The sequence below is a fragment of the Sturnus vulgaris genome, unplaced genomic scaffold (assembly GCF_052056855.1).
Source record: "Sturnus vulgaris isolate bStuVul1 unplaced genomic scaffold, bStuVul1.hap1 Scaffold_157, whole genome shotgun sequence".
Classification (NCBI taxonomy): domain Eukaryota; kingdom Metazoa; phylum Chordata; class Aves; order Passeriformes; family Sturnidae; genus Sturnus; species Sturnus vulgaris.
In genome coordinates, this window is record NW_028276074.1 from 7107501 (window position 1) to 7125000 (window position 17500).

Here is a 17500-nt window from a genome sequence, read left to right on the forward strand (position 1 = left end):
GTTGCCCTCGGCCGGCCTTTGGACGTGGCGGCCGAATGCTGGGTAGACCTGTTGCCCTCGGCCGGCCTTTGGACGTGGCGGCCTAATGCTGGGTAGACCTGTTGCCCTCGGCCGGCCTTTGGACGTGGCGGCCGAATGCTGGGTAGACCTGTTGCCCTCGGCCGGCCTTTGGACGTGGCGGCCTAATGCTGGTTAGACCTGTTGCCCTCGGCCGGCCTTTGTACCTGACGGCCGAATGCTGGGTAGACCTGTTGCCCTCGGCCTGCCGTTTTACCGGCCGGCCTAATGCTGAGTAGACCTGTTGCCCTCTGCCGGCCGTGTTACCGGCCGGCCTAATGCTGGGTAGACCTGTTGCCCTCGGCCGGCCTTTGGACGTGGCGGCCTAATGCTGGGTAGACCTGTTGCCCTCGGCCGGCCTTTGTACCTGACGGCCGAATGCTGGGTAGACCTGTTGCCCTCTGCCGGCCGGCCTAATGCTGGGTAGACCTGTTGCCCTCGGCCGGCCTTTGGACGTGGCGGCCGAATGCTGGGTAGACCTGTTGCCCTCGGCCGGCCTTTGGACGTGGCGGCCTAATGCTGGGTAGACCTGTTGCCCTCGGCCGGCCTTTGGACGTGGCGGCCGAATGCTGGGTAGACCTGTTGCCCTCGGCCGGCCTTTGGACGTGGCGGCCTAATGCTGGGTAGACCTGTTGCCCTCGGCCGGCCTTTGGACGTGGCGGCCTAATGCTGGGTAGACCTGTTGCCCTCGGCCGGCCTTTGTACCTGACGGCCGAATGCTGGGTAGACCTGTTGCCCTCGGCCTGCCGTTTTACCGGCCGGCCTAATGCTGAGTAGACCTGTTGCCCTCTGCCGGCCGTGTTACCGGCCGGCCTAATGCTGGGTAGACCTGTTGCCCTCGGCCGGCCTTTGGACGTGGCGGCCTAATGCTGGGTAGACCTGTTGCCCTCGGCCGGCCTTTGTACGTGGCAGCCTAATGCTGGGTAGACCTGTTGCCCTCGGCCGGCAGTGTTACCGGCCGGCCTAATGCTGGGTAGACCTGTTGCCCTCGGCCGGCCTTTGTACCTGACGGCCGAATGCTGGGTAGACCTGTTGCCCTCGGCCGGCCTTTGTACGTGGCAGCCTAATGCTGGGTAGACCTGTTGCCCTCGGCCGGCCTTTGTACCTGACGGCCGAATGCTGGGTAGACCTGTTGCCCTCTGCCGGCCGGCCTAATGCTGGGTAGACCTGTTGCCCTCGGCCGGCCTTTGGACGTGGCGGCCTAATGCTGGGTAGACCTGTTGCCCTCGGCCGGCCTTTGGACGTGGCGGCCGAATGCTGGGTAGACCTGTTGCCCTCGGCCGGCCTTTGGACGTGGCGGCCTAATGCTGGGTAGACCTGTTGCCCTCGGCCGGCCTTTGGACGTGGCGGCCTAATGCTGGGTAGACCTGTTGCCCTCGGCCGGCCTTTGGACGTGGCGGCCGAATGCTGGGTAGACCTGTTGCCCTCGGCCGGCCTTTGGACGTGGCGGCCTAATGCTGGGTAGACCTGTTGCCCTCGGCCGGCCTTTGGACGTGGCGGCCTAATGCTGGGTAGACCTGTTGCCCTCGGCCGGCAGTGTTACCGGCCGGCCTAATGCTGGGTAGACCTGTTGCCCTCGGCCCGCCGTGTTACCGGCCAGCCGAATGCTGGGTAGACCTGTTGCCCTCGGCCGGCCTTTGGACGTGGCGGCCTAATGCTGGGTAGACCTGTTGCCCTCTGCCGGCCGTCTTTCCGGCTGGCCTAATGCTGGGTAGACCTGTTGCCCTCGGCCGGCCCTGGTACCGGCCGGCATAATGCTGGGTAGACCTGTTGCCCTCGGCCGGTCTTTGTCTGTGGCCGCCCGCGGCGTGGTAGTCCTGTTACCGTCGGCCGGCCTTGCAGCCCGGCCGCCGCGCGATGGCGCCCCGTCTCTTCCATCGGACGCGCGGCCCCCTTGTCGTCTCTGCAGCGGCGAGCACGCCTTCGGCGGTCGGCCTGCACGTCCGGCATGACCGCGGGCACTGGCAGCCCAGCAGGCAGCCCTGCTCTCGCGTCTTCTTCCCCCCGGCGAAAGGCGGGGCGTGAAGGCGGGCGACTTTCGGTCCCAGCCGTGCCCAGGTGTCCCTGCCGGCTCCGTGCGCCAGCATCCACTGGCGAGCTCCGCCGGCCTCTTCCCCAGCCGCGGCCCCTGTCCGCTCCGCCGTCATGGTGCCGGCACCCCACTTCCCCAAGCGCTCCCCGACAGGAGCAGGCAGCGTTGTCGCGCCCCCTCCCCGTGCTCGAATGGACCGCGGCCCTGCTCCGGGCTTCATTTCTGCAGCGCGCTCGCTCGCTCGCTCGCTCGCGCGCTCCCTCCCTCCCCCCCCCCTCCCCCCTCCCCCCGGCCGCCCACCCGCCGCGCTGCCGCCCTGCCGCAGGCTTGAGCGGCGCCGGGGCGGAGGAGGAAGGAACGCCACCCAAGCAAAAGGCTCCGAGAAAGCTGAACAGAGAGCTTCTTTGGCCAGGGACAGACGGCGCCAATCATCCCGCCGCCATCCCTGCTTGTGCACCAGGCTCTCCGCCTGCCGACCTCGGCATCAGCCTCCCGCCGCCGCCGTGTAAACTGCCCGGTGGGACCGTGGGCGGGGGCAGGAAGAGGCTGAAAGTGCTGCCAGGGAGGCTGATGGCGGAGGGCGGGGTCGCCCCCAACCGACAATGGGCAGGGCCCGAGGCAGTCTGAAAGCGCTGCCAGGGAGGCTGATGGCGGAGGGCGGGGTCGCCCCCAACCGACAATGGGCAGGGCACGAGACCGTCTGAAAGCGCTGCCAGGGAGGCTGAGGGCGGGGGGCGGGGCGCCCCCAACCGACAATGGGCAGGGCCCGAGGCAGTCTGAAAGCGCTGCCAGGGAGGCTAAGGGCGGGGGGCGGGGCGCCCCCAGCCGACAATGGGCAGGGGCCCGAGAGAGTCTGAAAGCGCTGCCAGGGAGGCTGACGGCGGGGGGCAGGGCGCCCCCAGCCGACAATGGGCAGGGGCGGGGAAAGTCTGAAAGCGCTGCATGGGAGGTTGATGGCGGAGGGCGGGCTCGCCCCCAGCGTTAATGGGTGGCTGCGGAAGACGGGGCAGGGACAGGGAGAGGGCAGGCGGCTTCGTGCCGGCCCCGGGCGCCTCGACAGCGAGCCCTCACGGCCCCCCAAACCCGCGCCGAGGCCCCAAGAGCTCTGCAGACCTTCCGCGGAAGAACCGGCCCGAAAGCGGCCACCCGCTTGCCGACGGCGGCGCCGGTCGCCTCGATGCAGCCGCCTCCGTGGGGCGGGAAGGGGCAGGGCGAGTTGTGCCAGGGCGCGGCGGCTTTGGGCCGAGTTTCGCTGCACGTACGTGCTTCCCCTGGCTGTGCTGCGGCCCGTGAGGTTCTGTTTTGTGGGGGGGGGGGGCTCTGTAGGTAGGGTCTCTGGGGGACGGGGGAGGAGGCGTGGGGTAGGGAGGACGCCGTTTGGGGGGGTCAGTGTGTCAGCAGGGCGAGAACCGGGCACAGGCCCTCCGTCAGCTCGGCTGTGGGCCCAAAGGGATCACAAATAAGATTTGGCAAGAGTTTTGTTTTCCGGAAAAGATTTTCTTTCCGAGTAAATAGAAGAGGCAATCATTCAAAAAAGGCAAAGAGGAAATGAAACAAATCAAATCAAATCAAATCAAAACAAAACAAAACAAAACAAAACAAAACGAAATAAAATAAAATAATAAAATGAAATGAAAAGAAATGAAATGAAATGATGAAATAAAATGTTGTCGAAAATATGTCTTGGTCTTGAAATCGATTCTGCCGGGCGGGGCAAGGCTGCTGGAGCACTTGGGCTCCGGAGCGTTAAGAGGCTGTGGGGTTTCCCCGGCTCCGAGATGGTACAAGGATGCCTCGTCTACCCGGATCCGCGAAACGTGGCCCGTCCCGCGGCGGCCAGGTCGACGCGGCTCCGGGGCCGGTGGCGTGGGACCGCCGTCGCCGGCGAAGGCGCAGCGGCGGCGGCCGTGGCCGCGACGACCAGGTCTACACGACTCCGGGAAACTTGGCCGGTCCCGCGGCGGCCAGGTCTACTGGGCTCCGGGATGGGCGGCCGCCGTGGCCGCGGCGACCAGGTCTACCCGCCTCCGGGACCGGCGGCGTGGGTCCGCCGTCGAGGGCGAGGGCGCTGCGACGGCCGCGGCGACCGGGTCTACCTAGCTCCGGTGCGACCCGGGCTGCGTGCAGCATGGCGAAGGTAGACCTGTGGTCCGCATCACGGCGTGGGCAGACCTGGTGTCCGCAGCATGGAGCGGGTAGACATGTTGTCCGCCGCATGGAGTGGGTAGACCTGTTGTCCGCGTAATGGAGTAGTTAGACCTGGTGTCCGCAGCTTGGAGTGGGTAGACCTGTGGTCCGCAGCAAGCCGTGGGTAGACCTGGTGTCCGCAGCATGCCCTGGGTAGACCTGGTGTCCGCAGCTTGGTAGACCTGTTGCCCGTTTCATGGCTGGGTAGACCTGGTGTCCGCAGCAAGCCGTGGGTAGACCTGGTGTCCGCAGCTTGGTAGACCTGTTGCCCGTTTCATGGCTGGGTAGACCTGTTGTCCGCAGCATTGAGTTGGTAGACCTGGTGTCCGCAGCATGCCCTGGGTAGACCTGGTGTCCGCAGCTTGGTAGACCTGTTGCCCGTTTCATGGCTGGGTAGACCTGTTGTCCGCAGCATTGAGTTGGTAGACCTGGTGTCCGCAGCATGCCCTGGGTAGACCTGGTGTCCGCAGCTTGGTAGACCTGTTGCCCGTTTCATGGCTGGGTAGACCTGGTGTCCGCAGCTTGGTAGACCTGTTGCCCGTTTCATGGCTGGGTAGACCTGGTGTCCGCAGCAAGCCGTGAGTAGACCTGTTGCCCGGTTCATGGCTGGGTAGACCTGGTGTCCGCAGCATGCCCTGGGTAGACCTGGTGTCCGCAGCTTGGTAGACCTGTTGCCCGTTTCATGGCTGGGTAGACCTGTTGTCCGCAGCAAGCCGTGAGTAGACCTGTTGCCCGTTTCATGGCTGGGTAGACCTGTTGTCCGCAGCATGCCCTGGGTAGACCTGGTGTCCGCAGCTTGGTAGACCTGTTGCCCGTTTCATGGCTGGGTAGACCTGTTGTCCGCAGCATTGAGTGGGTAGACCTGTTGCCCGTTTCATGGCTGGGTAGACCTGTTGTCCGCAGCAAGCCGTGGGTAGACCTGGTGTCCGCAGCTTGGTAGACCTGTTGCCCGTTTCATGGCTGGGTAGACCTGTTGTCCGCAGCATTGAGTTGGTAGACCTGGTGTCCGCTACATACCCTGGGTAGACCTGGTGTCCGCAGCTTGGTAGACCTGTTGCCCGTTTCATGGCTGGGTAGACCTGGTGTCCGCAGCATTGAGTTGGTAGACCTGGTGTCCGCAGCATGCCCTGGGTAGACCTGGTGTCCGCAGCTTGGTAGACCTGTTGCCCGATTCATGGCTGGGTAGACCTGTTGTCCGCAGCAAGCCGTGAGTAGACCTGTTGCCCGTTTCATGGCTGGGTAGACCTGGCGTCCGCAGCATGCCCTGGGTAGACCTGGTGTCCGCAGCTTGGTAGACCTGTTGCCCGTTTCATGGCTGGGTAGACCTGTTGTCCGCAGCAAGCCGTGGGTAGACCTGGTGTCCGCAGCTTGGTAGACCTGTTGCCCGTTTCATGGCTGGGTAGACCTGGTGTCCGCAGCATTGAGTTGGTAGACCTGGTGTCCGCAGCAAGCCGTGGGTAGACCTGGTGTCCGCAGCTTGGTAGACCTGTTGCCCGTTTCATGGCTGGGTAGACCTGGTGTCCGCAGCATTGAGTTGGTAGACCTGGTGTCCGCAGCAAGCCGTGGGTAGACCTGGTGTCCGCAGCTTGGTAGACCTGTTGCCCGTTTCATGGCTGGGTAGACCTGTTGTCCGCAGCATTGAGTTGGTAGACCTGTTGCCCGTTTCATGGCTGGGTAGACCTGGTGTCCGCAGCTTGGTAGACCTGTTGCCCGTTTCATGGCTGGGTAGACCTGGTGTCCGCAGCAAGCCGTGAGTAGACCTGGTGCCCGTTTCATGGCTGGGTAGACCTGTTGTCCGCAGCAAGCCGTGGGTAGACCTGGTGTCCGCAGCTTGGTAGACCTGTTGCCCGATTCATGGCTGGGTAGACCTGTTGTCCGCAGCATTGAGTGGGTAGACCTGGTGTCCGCAGCATGCCCTGGGTAGACCTGGTGTCCGCAGCTTGGTAGACCTGTTGCCCGTTTCATGGCTGGGTAGACCTGGTGTCCGCAGCAAGCCGTGGGTAGACCTGGTGTCCGCAGCATGCCCTGGGTAGACCTGGTGTCCGCAGCTTGGTAGACCTGTTGCCCGTTTCATGGCTGGGTAGACCTGGTGTCCGCAGCATTGAGTTGGTAGACCTGTTGCCCGTTTCATGGCTGGGTAGACCTGGTGTCCGCAGCAAGCCGTGAGTAGACCTGTTGCCCGTTTCATGGCTGGGTAGACCTGGTGTCCGCAGCATGCCCTGGGTAGACCTGGTGTCCGCAGCTTGGTAGACCTGTTGCCCGTTTCATGGCTGGGTAGACCTGTTGTCCGCAGCAAGCCGTGGGTAGACCTGTTGTCCGCAGCATGCCCTGGGTAGACCTGGTGTCCGCAGCTTGGTAGACCTGTTGCCCGTTTCATGGCTGGGTAGACCTGGTGTCCGCAGCAAGCCGTGGGTAGACCTGGTGTCCGCAGCATGCCCTGGGTAGACCTGGTGTCCGCAGCTTGGTAGACCTGTTGCCCGTTTCATGGCTGGGTAGACCTGTTGTCCGCAGCAAGCCGTGAGTAGACCTGTTGCCCGTTTCATGGCTGGGTAGACCTGGTGTCCGCAGCATGCCCTGGGTAGACCTGGTGTCCGCAGCTTGGTAGACCTGTTGCCCGTTTCATGGCTGGGTAGACCTGTTGTCCGCAGCAAGCCGTGGGTAGACCTGGTGTCCGGAGCTTGGTAGACCTGTTGCCCGATTCATGCCTGGGTAGACCTGTTGTCCGCAGCATTGAGTGGGTAGACCTGGTGTCCGCAGCATGCCCTGGGTAGACCTGTTGTCCGCAGCTTGGTAGACCTGTTGCCCGTTTCATGGCTGGGTAGACCTGTTGTCCGCAGCAAGCCGTGAGTAGACCTGTTGCCCGTTTCATGGCTGGGTAGACCTGGTGTCCGCAGCATGCCCTGGGTAGACCTGGTGTCCGCAGCTTGGTAGACCTGTTGCCCGTTTCATGGCTGGGTAGACCTGGTGTCCGCAGCAAGCCGTGGGTAGACCTGGTGTCCGCAGCATGCCCTGGGTAGACCTGGTGTCCGCAGCTTGGTAGACCTGTTGCCCGTTTCATGGCTGGGTAGACCTGTTGTCCGCAGCAAGCCGTGGGTAGACCTGGTGTCCGGAGCTTGGTAGACCTGTTGCCCGATTCATGGCTGGGTAGACCTGTTGTCCGCAGCATTGAGTGGGTAGACCTGGTGTCCGCAGCATGCCCTGGGTAGACCTGGTGTCCGCAGCTTGGTAGACCTGTTGCCCGTTTCATGGCAGGGTAGACCTGTTGTCCGCAGCAAGCCGTGAGTAGACCTGTTGCCCGTTTCATGGCTGGGTAGACCTGGTGTCCGCAGCAAGCCGTGGGTAGACCTGGTGTCCGCAGCTTGGTAGACCTGTTGCCCGTTTCATGGCTGGGTAGACCTGTTGTCCGCAGCAAGCCGTGGGTAGACCTGGTGTCCGCAGCTTGGTAGACCTGTTGCCCGATTCATGCCTGGGTAGACCTGTTGTCCGCAGCATTGAGTGGGTAGACCTGGTGTCCGCAGCATGCCCTGGGTAGACCTGTTGTCCGCAGCTTGGTAGACCTGTTGCCCGTTTCATGGCTGGGTAGACCTGGTGTCCGCAGCAAGCCGTGAGTAGACCTGTTGCCCGTTTCATGGCTGGGTAGACCTGGTGTCCGCAGCATGCCCTGGGTAGACCTGGTGTCGGCAGCTTGGTAGACCTGTTGCCCGTTTCATGGCTGGGTAGACCTGGTGTCCGCAGCAAGCCGTGGGTAGACCTGGTGTCCGCAGCATGCCCTGGGTAGACCTGGTGTCCGCAGCTTGGTAGACCTGTTGCCCGTTTCATGGCTGGGTAGACCTGGTGTCCGCAGCAAGCCGTGGGTAGACCTGGTGTCCGCAGCATGCCCTGGGTAGACCTGGTGTCCGCAGCTTGGTAGACCTGTTGCCCGTTTCATGGCTGGGTAGACCTGTTGTCCGCAGCAAGCCGTGGGTAGACCTGGTGTCCTCAGCATGCCCTGGGTAGACCTGGTGTCCGCAGCTTGGTAGACCTGTTGCCCGTTTCATGCCCTGGGTAGACCTGGTGTCCGCAGCTTGGTAGACCTGTTGCCCGATTCATGCCTGGGTAGACCTGTTGCCCGCAGCATTGAGTTGGTAGACCTGTTGCCCGTTTCATGGCTGGGTAGACCTGGTGTCCGCAGCATTGAGTTGGTAGACCTGGTGTCCGCAGCATGCCCTGGGTAGACCTGGTGTCCGCAGCTTGGTAGACCTGTTGCCCGTTTCATGGCTGGGTAGACCTGTTGTCCGCAGCATTGAGTTGGTAGACCTGGTGTCCGCAGCATGCCCTGGGTAGACCTGGTGTCCGCAGCTTGGTAGACCTGTTGCCCGTTTCATGGCTGGGTAGACCTGGTGTCCGCAGCTTGGTAGACCTGTTGCCTGTTTCATGGCTGGGTAGACCTGGTGTCCGCAGCAAGCCGTGGGTAGACCTGGTGTCCGCAGCATGCCCTGGGTAGACCTGGTGTCCGCAGCTTGGTAGACCTGTTGCCCGTTTCATGGCTGGGTAGACCTGGTGTCCGCAGCAAGCCGTGAGTAGACCTGTTGCCCGTTTCATGGCTGGGTAGACCTGTTGTCCGCAGCATGCCCTGGGTAGACCTGTTGTCCGCAGCTTGGTAGACCTGTTGCCCGTTTCATGGCTGGGTAGACCTGTTGTCCGCAGCAAGCCGTGAGTAGACCTGTTGCCCTTTTCATGGCTGGGTAGACCTGGTGTCCGCAGCATGCCCTGGGTAGACCTGGTGTCCGCAGCTTGGTAGACCTGTTGCCCGTTTCATGGCTGGGTAGACCTGTTGTCCGCAGCAAGCCGTGAGTAGACCTGTTGCCCGTTTCATGGCTGGGTAGACCTGGTGTCCGCAGCATGCCCTGGGTAGACCTGGTGTCCGCAGCTTGGTAGACCTGTTGCCCGTTTCATGGCTGGGTAGACCTGTTGTCCGCAGCATTGAGTGGGTAGACCTGTTGCCCGTTTCATGGCTGGGTAGACCTGTTGTCCGCAGCAAGCCGTGGGTAGACCTGGTGTCCGGAGCTTGGTAGACCTGTTGCCCGATTCATGCCTGGGTAGACCTGTTGTCCGCAGCATTGAGTGGGTAGACCTGGTGTCCGCAGCATGCCCTGGGTAGACCTGGTGTCCGCAGCTTGGTAGACCTGTTGCCCGTTTCATGGCTGGGTAGACCTGGTGTCCGCAGCAAGCCGTGAGTAGACCTGTTGCCCGTTTCATGGCTGGGTAGACCTGGTGTCCGCAGCAAGCCGTGGGTAGACCTGGTGTCCGCAGCATGCCCTGGGTAGACCTGGTGTCCGCAGCTTGGTAGACCTGTTGCCCGTTTCATGGCTGGGTAGACCTGGTGTCCGCAGCAAGCCGTGGGTAGACCTGGTGTCCGCAGCATGCCCTGGGTAGACCTGGTGTCCGCAGCTTGGTAGACCTGTTGCCCGTTTCATGGCTGGGTAGACCTGTTGTCCGCAGCAAGCCGTGGGTAGACCTGGTGTCCTCAGCATGCCCTGGGTAGACCTGGTGTCCGCAGCTTGGTAGACCTGTTGCCCGTTTCATGCCCTGGGTAGACCTGGTGTCCGCAGCTTGGTAGACCTGTTGCCCGATTCATGCCTGGGTAGACCTGTTGCCCGCAGCATTGAGTTGGTAGACCTGTTGCCCGTTTCATGGCTGGGTAGACCTGGTGTCCGCAGCATTGAGTTGGTAGACCTGGTGTCCGCAGCATGCCCTGGGTAGACCTGGTGTCCGCAGCTTGGTAGACCTGTTGCCCGTTTCATGGCTGGGTAGACCTGGTGTCCGCAGCATTGAGTTGGTAGACCTGGTGTCCGCAGCATGCCCTGGGTAGACCTGGTGTCCGCAGCTTGGTAGACCTGTTGCCCGTTTCATGGCTGGGTAGACCTGGTGTCCGCAGCTAGGTAGACCTGTTGCCTGTTTCATGGCTGGGTAGACCTGGTGTCCGCAGCAAGCCGTGGGTAGACCTGGTGTCCGCAGCATGCCCTGGGTAGACCTGGTGTCCGCAGCTTGGTAGACCTGTTGCCCGTTTCATGGCTGGGTAGACCTGTTGTCCGCAGCAAGCCGTGAGTAGACCTGTTGCCCGTTTCATGGCTGGGTAGACCTGGTGTCCGCAGCATGCCCTGGGTAGACCTGGTGTCCGCAGCTTGGTAGACCTGTTGCCCGTTTCATGGCTGGGTAGACCTGTTGTCCGCAGCAAGCCGTGGGTAGACCTGGTGTCCGCAGCATGCCCTGGGTAGACCTGGTGTCCGCAGCCTGGTAGACCTGTTGCCCGTTTCATGGCTGGGTAGACCTGGTGTCCGCAGCAAGCCGTGGGTAGACCTGGTGTCCGCAGCATGCCCTGGGTAGACCTGGTGTCCGCAGCTTGGTAGACCTGTTGCCCGTTTCATGGCTGGGTAGACCTGGTGTCCGCAGCAAGCCGTGAGTAGACCTGTTGCCCGTTTCATGGCTGGGTAGACCTGGTGTCCGCAGCATGCCCTGGGTAGACCTGGTGTCCGCAGCTTGGTAGACCTGTTGCCCGTTTCATGGCTGGGTAGACCTGTTGTCCGCAGCATTGAGTGGGTAGACCTGTTGCCCGTTTCATGGCTGGGTAGACCTGTTGTCCGCAGCAAGCCGTGGGTAGACCTGGTGTCCGGAGCTTGGTAGACCTGTTGCCCGATTCATGCCTGGGTAGACCTGTTGTCCGCAGCATTGAGTGGGTAGACCTGGTGTCCGCAGCATGCCCTGGGTAGACCTGGTGTCCGCAGCTTGGTAGACCTGTTGCCCGTTTCATGGCTGGGTAGACCTGGTGTCCGCAGCAAGCCGTGAGTAGACCTGTTGCCCGTTTCATGGCTGGGTAGACCTGGTGTCCGCAGCAAGCCGTGGGTAGACCTGGTGTCCGCAGCATGCCCTGGGTAGACCTGGTGTCCGCAGCTTGGTAGACCTGTTGCCCGTTTCATGGCTGGGTAGACCTGGTGTCCGCAGCAAGCCGTGGGTAGACCTGGTGTCCGCAGCATGCCCTGGGTAGACCTGGTGTCCGCAGCTTGGTAGACCTGTTGCCCGTTTCATGGCTGGGTAGACCTGTTGTCCGCAGCAAGCCGTGGGTAGACCTGGTGTCCTCAGCATGCCCTGGGTAGACCTGGTGTCCGCAGCTTGGTAGACCTGTTGCCCGTTTCATGCCCTGGGTAGACCTGGTGTCCGCAGCTTGGTAGACCTGTTGCCCGATTCATGCCTGGGTAGACCTGTTGCCCGCAGCATTGAGTTGGTAGACCTGTTGCCCGTTTCATGGCTGGGTAGACCTGGTGTCCGCAGCATTGAGTTGGTAGACCTGGTGTCCGCAGCATGCCCTGGGTAGACCTGGTGTCCGCAGCTTGGTAGACCTGTTGCCCGTTTCATGGCTGGGTAGACCTGGTGTCCGCAGCATTGAGTTGGTAGACCTGGTGTCCGCAGCATGCCCTGGGTAGACCTGGTGTCCGCAGCTTGGTAGACCTGTTGCCCGTTTCATGGCTGGGTAGACCTGGTGTCCGCAGCTAGGTAGACCTGTTGCCTGTTTCATGGCTGGGTAGACCTGGTGTCCGCAGCAAGCCGTGGGTAGACCTGGTGTCCGCAGCATGCCCTGGGTAGACCTGGTGTCCGCAGCTTGGTAGACCTGTTGCCCGTTTCATGGCTGGGTAGACCTGTTGTCCGCAGCAAGCCGTGAGTAGACCTGTTGCCCGTTTCATGGCTGGGTAGACCTGGTGTCCGCAGCATGCCCTGGGTAGACCTGGTGTCCGCAGCTTGGTAGACCTGTTGCCCGTTTCATGGCTGGGTAGACCTGTTGTCCGCAGCAAGCCGTGGGTAGACCTGGTGTCCGCAGCATGCCCTGGGTAGACCTGGTGTCCGCAGCCTGGTAGACCTGTTGCCCGTTTCATGGCTGGGTAGACCTGGTGTCCGCAGCAAGCCGTGGGTAGACCTGGTGTCCGCAGCATGCCCTGGGTAGACCTGGTGTCCGCAGCTTGGTAGACCTGTTGCCCGTTTCATGGCTGGGTAGACCTGGTGTCCGCAGCAAGCCGTGAGTAGACCTGTTGCCCGTTTCATGGCTGGGTAGACCTGTTGTCCGCAGCATGCCCTGGGTAGACCTGTTGTCCGCAGCTTGGTAGACCTGTTGCCCGTTTCATGGCTGGGTAGACCTGGTGTCCGCAGCATGCCCTGGGTAGACCTGGTGTCCGCAGCTTGGTAGACCTGTTGCCCGTTTCATGGCTGGGTAGACCTGGTGTCCGCAGCAAGCCGTGGGTAGACCTGGTGTCCGCAGCTTGGTAGACCTGTTGCCCGATTCATGCCTGGGTAGACCTGTTGTCCGCAGCAAGCCGTGGGTAGACCTGGTGTCCGCAGCTTGGTAGACCTGTTGCCCGTTTCATGGCTGGGTAGACCTGTTGTCCGCAGCATTGAGTTGGTAGACCTGTTGCCCGTTTCATGGCTGGGTAGACCTGGTGTCCGCAGCATTGAGTGAGTAGACCTGTTGCCCGTTTCATGGCTGGGTAGACCTGGTGTCCGCAGCTTGGTAGACCTGTTGCCCGTTTCATGGCTGGGTAGACCTGTTGTCCGCAGCAAGCCGTGGGTAGACCTGGTGTCCGCAGCTTGGTAGACCTGTTGCCCGTTTCATGGCTGGGTAGACCTGTTGTCCGCAGCATTGAGTTGGTAGACCTGTTGTCCGCAGCAAGCCGTGGGTAGACCTGGTGTCCGCAGCATGCCCTGGGTAGACCTGGTGTCCGCAGCTTGGTAGACCTGTTGCCCGATTCATGCCTGGGTAGACCTGTTGTCCGCAGCAAGCCGTGGGTAGACCTGGTGTCCGCAGCATGCCCTGGGTAGACCTGGTGTCCGCAGCTTGGTAGACCTGTTGCCCGTTTCATGGCTGGGTAGACCTGTTGTCCGCAGCAAGCCGTGAGTAGACCTGTTGCCCGATTCATGCCTGGGTAGACCTGTTGTCCGCAGCAAGCCGTGGGTAGACCTGGTGTCCGCAGCTTGGTAGACCTGTTGCCCGTTTCATGGCTGGGTAGACCTGGTGTCCGCAGCAAGCCGTGAGTAGACCTGTTGCCCGTTTCATGGCTGGGTAGACCTGGTGTCCGCAGCATGCCCTGGGTAGACCTGGTGTCCGCAGCTTGGTAGACCTGTTGCCCGTTTCATGGCTGGGTAGACCTGTTGTCCGCAGCAAGCCGTGGGTAGACCTGGTGTCCGGAGCTTGGTAGACCTGTTGCCCGATTCATGCCTGGGTAGACCTGTTGTCCGCAGCAAGCCGTGGGTAGACCTGGTGTCCGCAGCATGCCCTGGGTAGACCTGGTGTCCGCAGCTTGGTAGACCTGTTGCCCGTTTCATGGCTGGGTAGACCTGTTGTCCGCAGCAAGCCGTGGGTAGACCTGGTGTCCGGAGCTTGGTAGACCTGTTGCCCGATTCATGCCTGGGTAGACCTGTTGTCCGCAGCATTGAGTGGGTAGACCTGGTGTCCGCAGCATGCCCTGGGTAGACCTGTTGTCCGCAGCTTGGTAGACCTGTTGCCCGTTTCATGGCTGGGTAGACCTGTTGTCCGCAGCAAGCCGTGAGTAGACCTGTTGCCCGTTTCATGGCTGGGTAGACCTGGTGTCCGCAGCATGCCCTGGGTAGACCTGGTGTCCGCAGCTTGGTAGACCTGTTGCCCGTTTCATGGCTGGGTAGACCTGGTGTCCGCAGCAAGCCGTGGGTAGACCTGGTGTCCGCAGCATGCCCTGGGTAGACCTGGTGTCCGCAGCTTGGTAGACCTGTTGCCCGTTTCATGGCTGGGTAGACCTGGTGTCCGCAGCAAGCCGTGGGTAGACCTGGTGTCCGCAGCATGCCCTGGGTAGACCTGGTGTCCGCAGCTTGGTAGACCTGTTGCCCGTTTCATGGCTGGGTAGACCTGGTGTCCGCAGCAAGCCGTGGGTAGACCTGGTGTCCGCAGCATGCCCTGGGTAGACCTGGTGTCCGCAGCTTGGTAGACCTGTTGCCCGTTTCATGCCCTGGGTAGACCTGGTGTCCGCAGCTGGGTAGACCTGTTGTCCGCAGCAAGCCGTGGGTAGACCTGTTGTCCGCAGCATGCCCTGGGTAGACCTGGTGTCCGCAGCTTGGTAGACCTGTTGCCCGTTTCATGGCTGGGTAGACCTGTTGTCCGCAGCAAGCCGTCGGTAGACCTGTTGCCCGTTTCATGGCTGGTAGACCTGTTGTCCGCCGCCGGCCTGGAAGTACTCCAAGGGGTCGCTGTTTCTCGCTGCCTCCGGCTATGTCATCGTAGAAGGCGGCGTGCGCCACTGCGCCCCCTCGGTCACGTACATCGGTTCTCTTTCCGGCCTCCGCCGCTTCGGGCCCATCTGTCCGTATTATGGGAACGAGGTGACGGGCCGTATCCCCACAGGCTGTTGCCGTGCCTGTGTCCGTGGCGGAGAAGGGCGGACGCGCGTGCGGTCGCCAGGGCCAGAAGAACACCGCCGATGTCGGGGCGAGTCGCGTGGCTTCGTCCGGCTTCCCGTCTTACCCAGTTCGACTGGGACAGGTTAGCCCAGAGAGAGAGACCGATGCGATCCGAGAGCCGCTCCCCGGCCCAGGCGAGGCTGCGTGCTCAGTCGGGGGAGAAGCGAGAAAGCCCCCAGAGAGACCGATGCGATCCGAGAGCCGCTCCCCGGCCCAGGCCGAGGCTGCGTGTTCAGTCCGGGGGAGAAGCGAGAAAGCCCCCAGAGAGAGCGATGCGATCCGAGAGCCACCGCGCTCCCCCGGCCCAGGCGAGGCTGCGTTGTTCCAGGCGGGGGAGAAGCGAGAAAAAGGCCCAGAGAGAGGGCGAGAAAGCCGCGAGTGTGTCCCGCTCCGGCCCGGCTGCTGCCGGTTTCGTGACAACGGGGAGCCGGGCGCCTGCTCGCTCCCCCGGGGATGGTGGCGGGCGAGGCGGCGGCGCCTCGCCCCTTTTCTGCCCGGCCTTAAGCCGGGGCCCCGCCCGCTCGCCGGGTGCGGCATTTCTTCGGCTGTCGGTCCCGGTGCACGCTGGTGGCCGGCAGCCGGGGCTGGATTTCTGTGGGGCCGGCCCGGGGTTGTGTTGAGCCTGCCCGGGCTTTCCCTGGCCCCCCTCCCCGAGAGCCCCCCGGGCGTGGCTCGCTTGGCCGAGGTTGGCTGCGCCTCGTTTCCCGCTCCCGACCTGTGTTGCCAGAGTTGTGTCCGTATCGAAAGGGCAGCGGGGGACATGCAGTGGGGCGTGTGGCCTCGCCTCTCGGCTTCGCTTGCTTGCCTGCGAAGGGGGGCTCGGTGACGGGAGTGTCCGGCCCTGCCGTGTGTTGTTGAAGTCGTCCCCCTTCCTCGGCCCTAAGCCGGGGACCCGCGTGTAGCGGGCAGAATTTTTCCGGGGCGGCGGTCGGCCGCGGTGGCCGGCCGTGTCCCCCCCCCCAGGACGGACCCCGCAACCCAACAGAGAGCGAGCGAGCGAGTGAGCCCCCGAGAGTGTGTCGTGGGCGGGGCGGCGGCGCCTCGCCCTTTCTCGGTATCGGCCGGGCGCGATCGAGGCACCGTGCCGGGGCGGCCCGTGGTGTCTGGCCTGCCCCGGCTGCCGTGGTTGCCGTTGCCGGCGGGGGCTGGGTTTTGCGAGCGGCTCCGTTCTTTTTTATTAAAGCGTGCCCGGTGTGCGGGGCAGTGTGGGGGTGCCCGCCCGGCCTCCGTTCTTTTTCTCTCGCGGCCCTAAGCCGCGGCACCGAGAAGCGCGCGCTGACGAAGGGTCACGGGCCGCCACCGAAGCGAAAGCGAAAGGCGAGAGAGAAGGGCTGGCTGTGTTGGCGAGTGAGAAAAGAGACCGTATGTCCGGTGGTTGGAGGGGTTTTACGGGAGGAGTTGAGAGGCGCGTTCTCGCCCCCACCCCTGGCTCGTGACCCCCGTGGCTAGCACGGGTCGTGCGACGCATGGCGTGCTTTTTTTTTAGTTTTTTTTTTGGTGCGGTGGCTTGCCCTTCCCCCCGGCTTTTTTTCCGGGTGGGAAGCCGATCGCTGCGAGGCGGGCGAAAGCCGGTGGCCCGCGGCGTGGTCGGTGGCAGCTGCTCCGTTTTCCGTTGTCTTGCGGCCCGCGGGCGGGTGGCGGCACCCCCCGCTCTCTTCCTCTGCTGCGTGATCGATCCCGAAGGTTGCAAGCGGCCCGCCGGCGTCGGGGGCCTAGGGAGCGTCGGGGAGGCTCGGCGGCGCCAAGGGAGGGCCTCTCGGGGACGTGTCCCGCTCGCACGCATGTTGGAGCCCTGCTCCGTTGCCGTTGTCCCAGGAACCCGCGGCCGCGGGGGCTCCCCGTTGCCCCGCGGCTGCTTTTCTTTCTGTCCCCGTCCGATCGATGAGGCTTTTCGGGTCGCGTCGGAAAGGGCCCCCGGCGGGCCGGCTCCTCCGGGCGAAGTCTCGGTGGTGTCCGGTCCCTCGAGCAGGGCGGTCTCCTGTCCAATTCGCTTCCCGTCGCAGGCGAGGTGTCGCTCCTTCCGCTTGCCGGGGAAGGAACATCTTTACCGTCCCAGGCTGTGTGATGGCCGCGTGGCCCCGTGAGCACTCAAGGTGTCCTTAAAACCACGCGAGGTGCCGGCGCTGGCCCTGGTCCGAGTTTAGCGTCCCGTGGGTGCCGGCCGCGAGCAGCACCGGGCGGCGGTGCGGCTCGAGCTTGAGCCGAGAGAAAACGAAACCAAACCCCCCCCCCCCCCTCGAGAGCGAGAGAGAGTGAGAGGGCTGACGAGAACCGATGGCGGGGCCGGGGGAGCACGGACGGGGGAAAAGAGCCCGTTCCGCGCGCGCACCGCGCACGGCGCTCCTTTGTCGTGCCGCCGCCTGCTGCAGAGCGAGCCGCCCCGGCCTCGGGGCCTCGGTGTTGTCCGGGCCGCGCCCGCCTTGTCGGGTCGCTGTCTCCTCTAGCACGTCCGGTGCTTTTTCGGGCCGGCCTCGGGGGCGGGTCAGCCCCAGCCGAGCCCCGTCCCCGCGCCCCCAGCGCGCGCGGGACTCTCCGAACGCGAAGGCCGAGCCGTGTTGTGTGTCGCAAGGGCGCGGGCCCTGAGAAAAAAAGAGCCAAGGGGCGAAAAAAAAAACCAAAACGAAGGCGAGAGAGATAAAAAAGGAACGAGAAAAAGGCCTCGCGTTGTTGTCCGAAGCAGAGAAAAAAAAGCTGCGCAGCGGTTCCGGCTCCTTGCCCGCGGCGTCGCGGGAAGGGCCGGCCGCCGGGGTCGGCCGTCGCCGTGGGCATCCC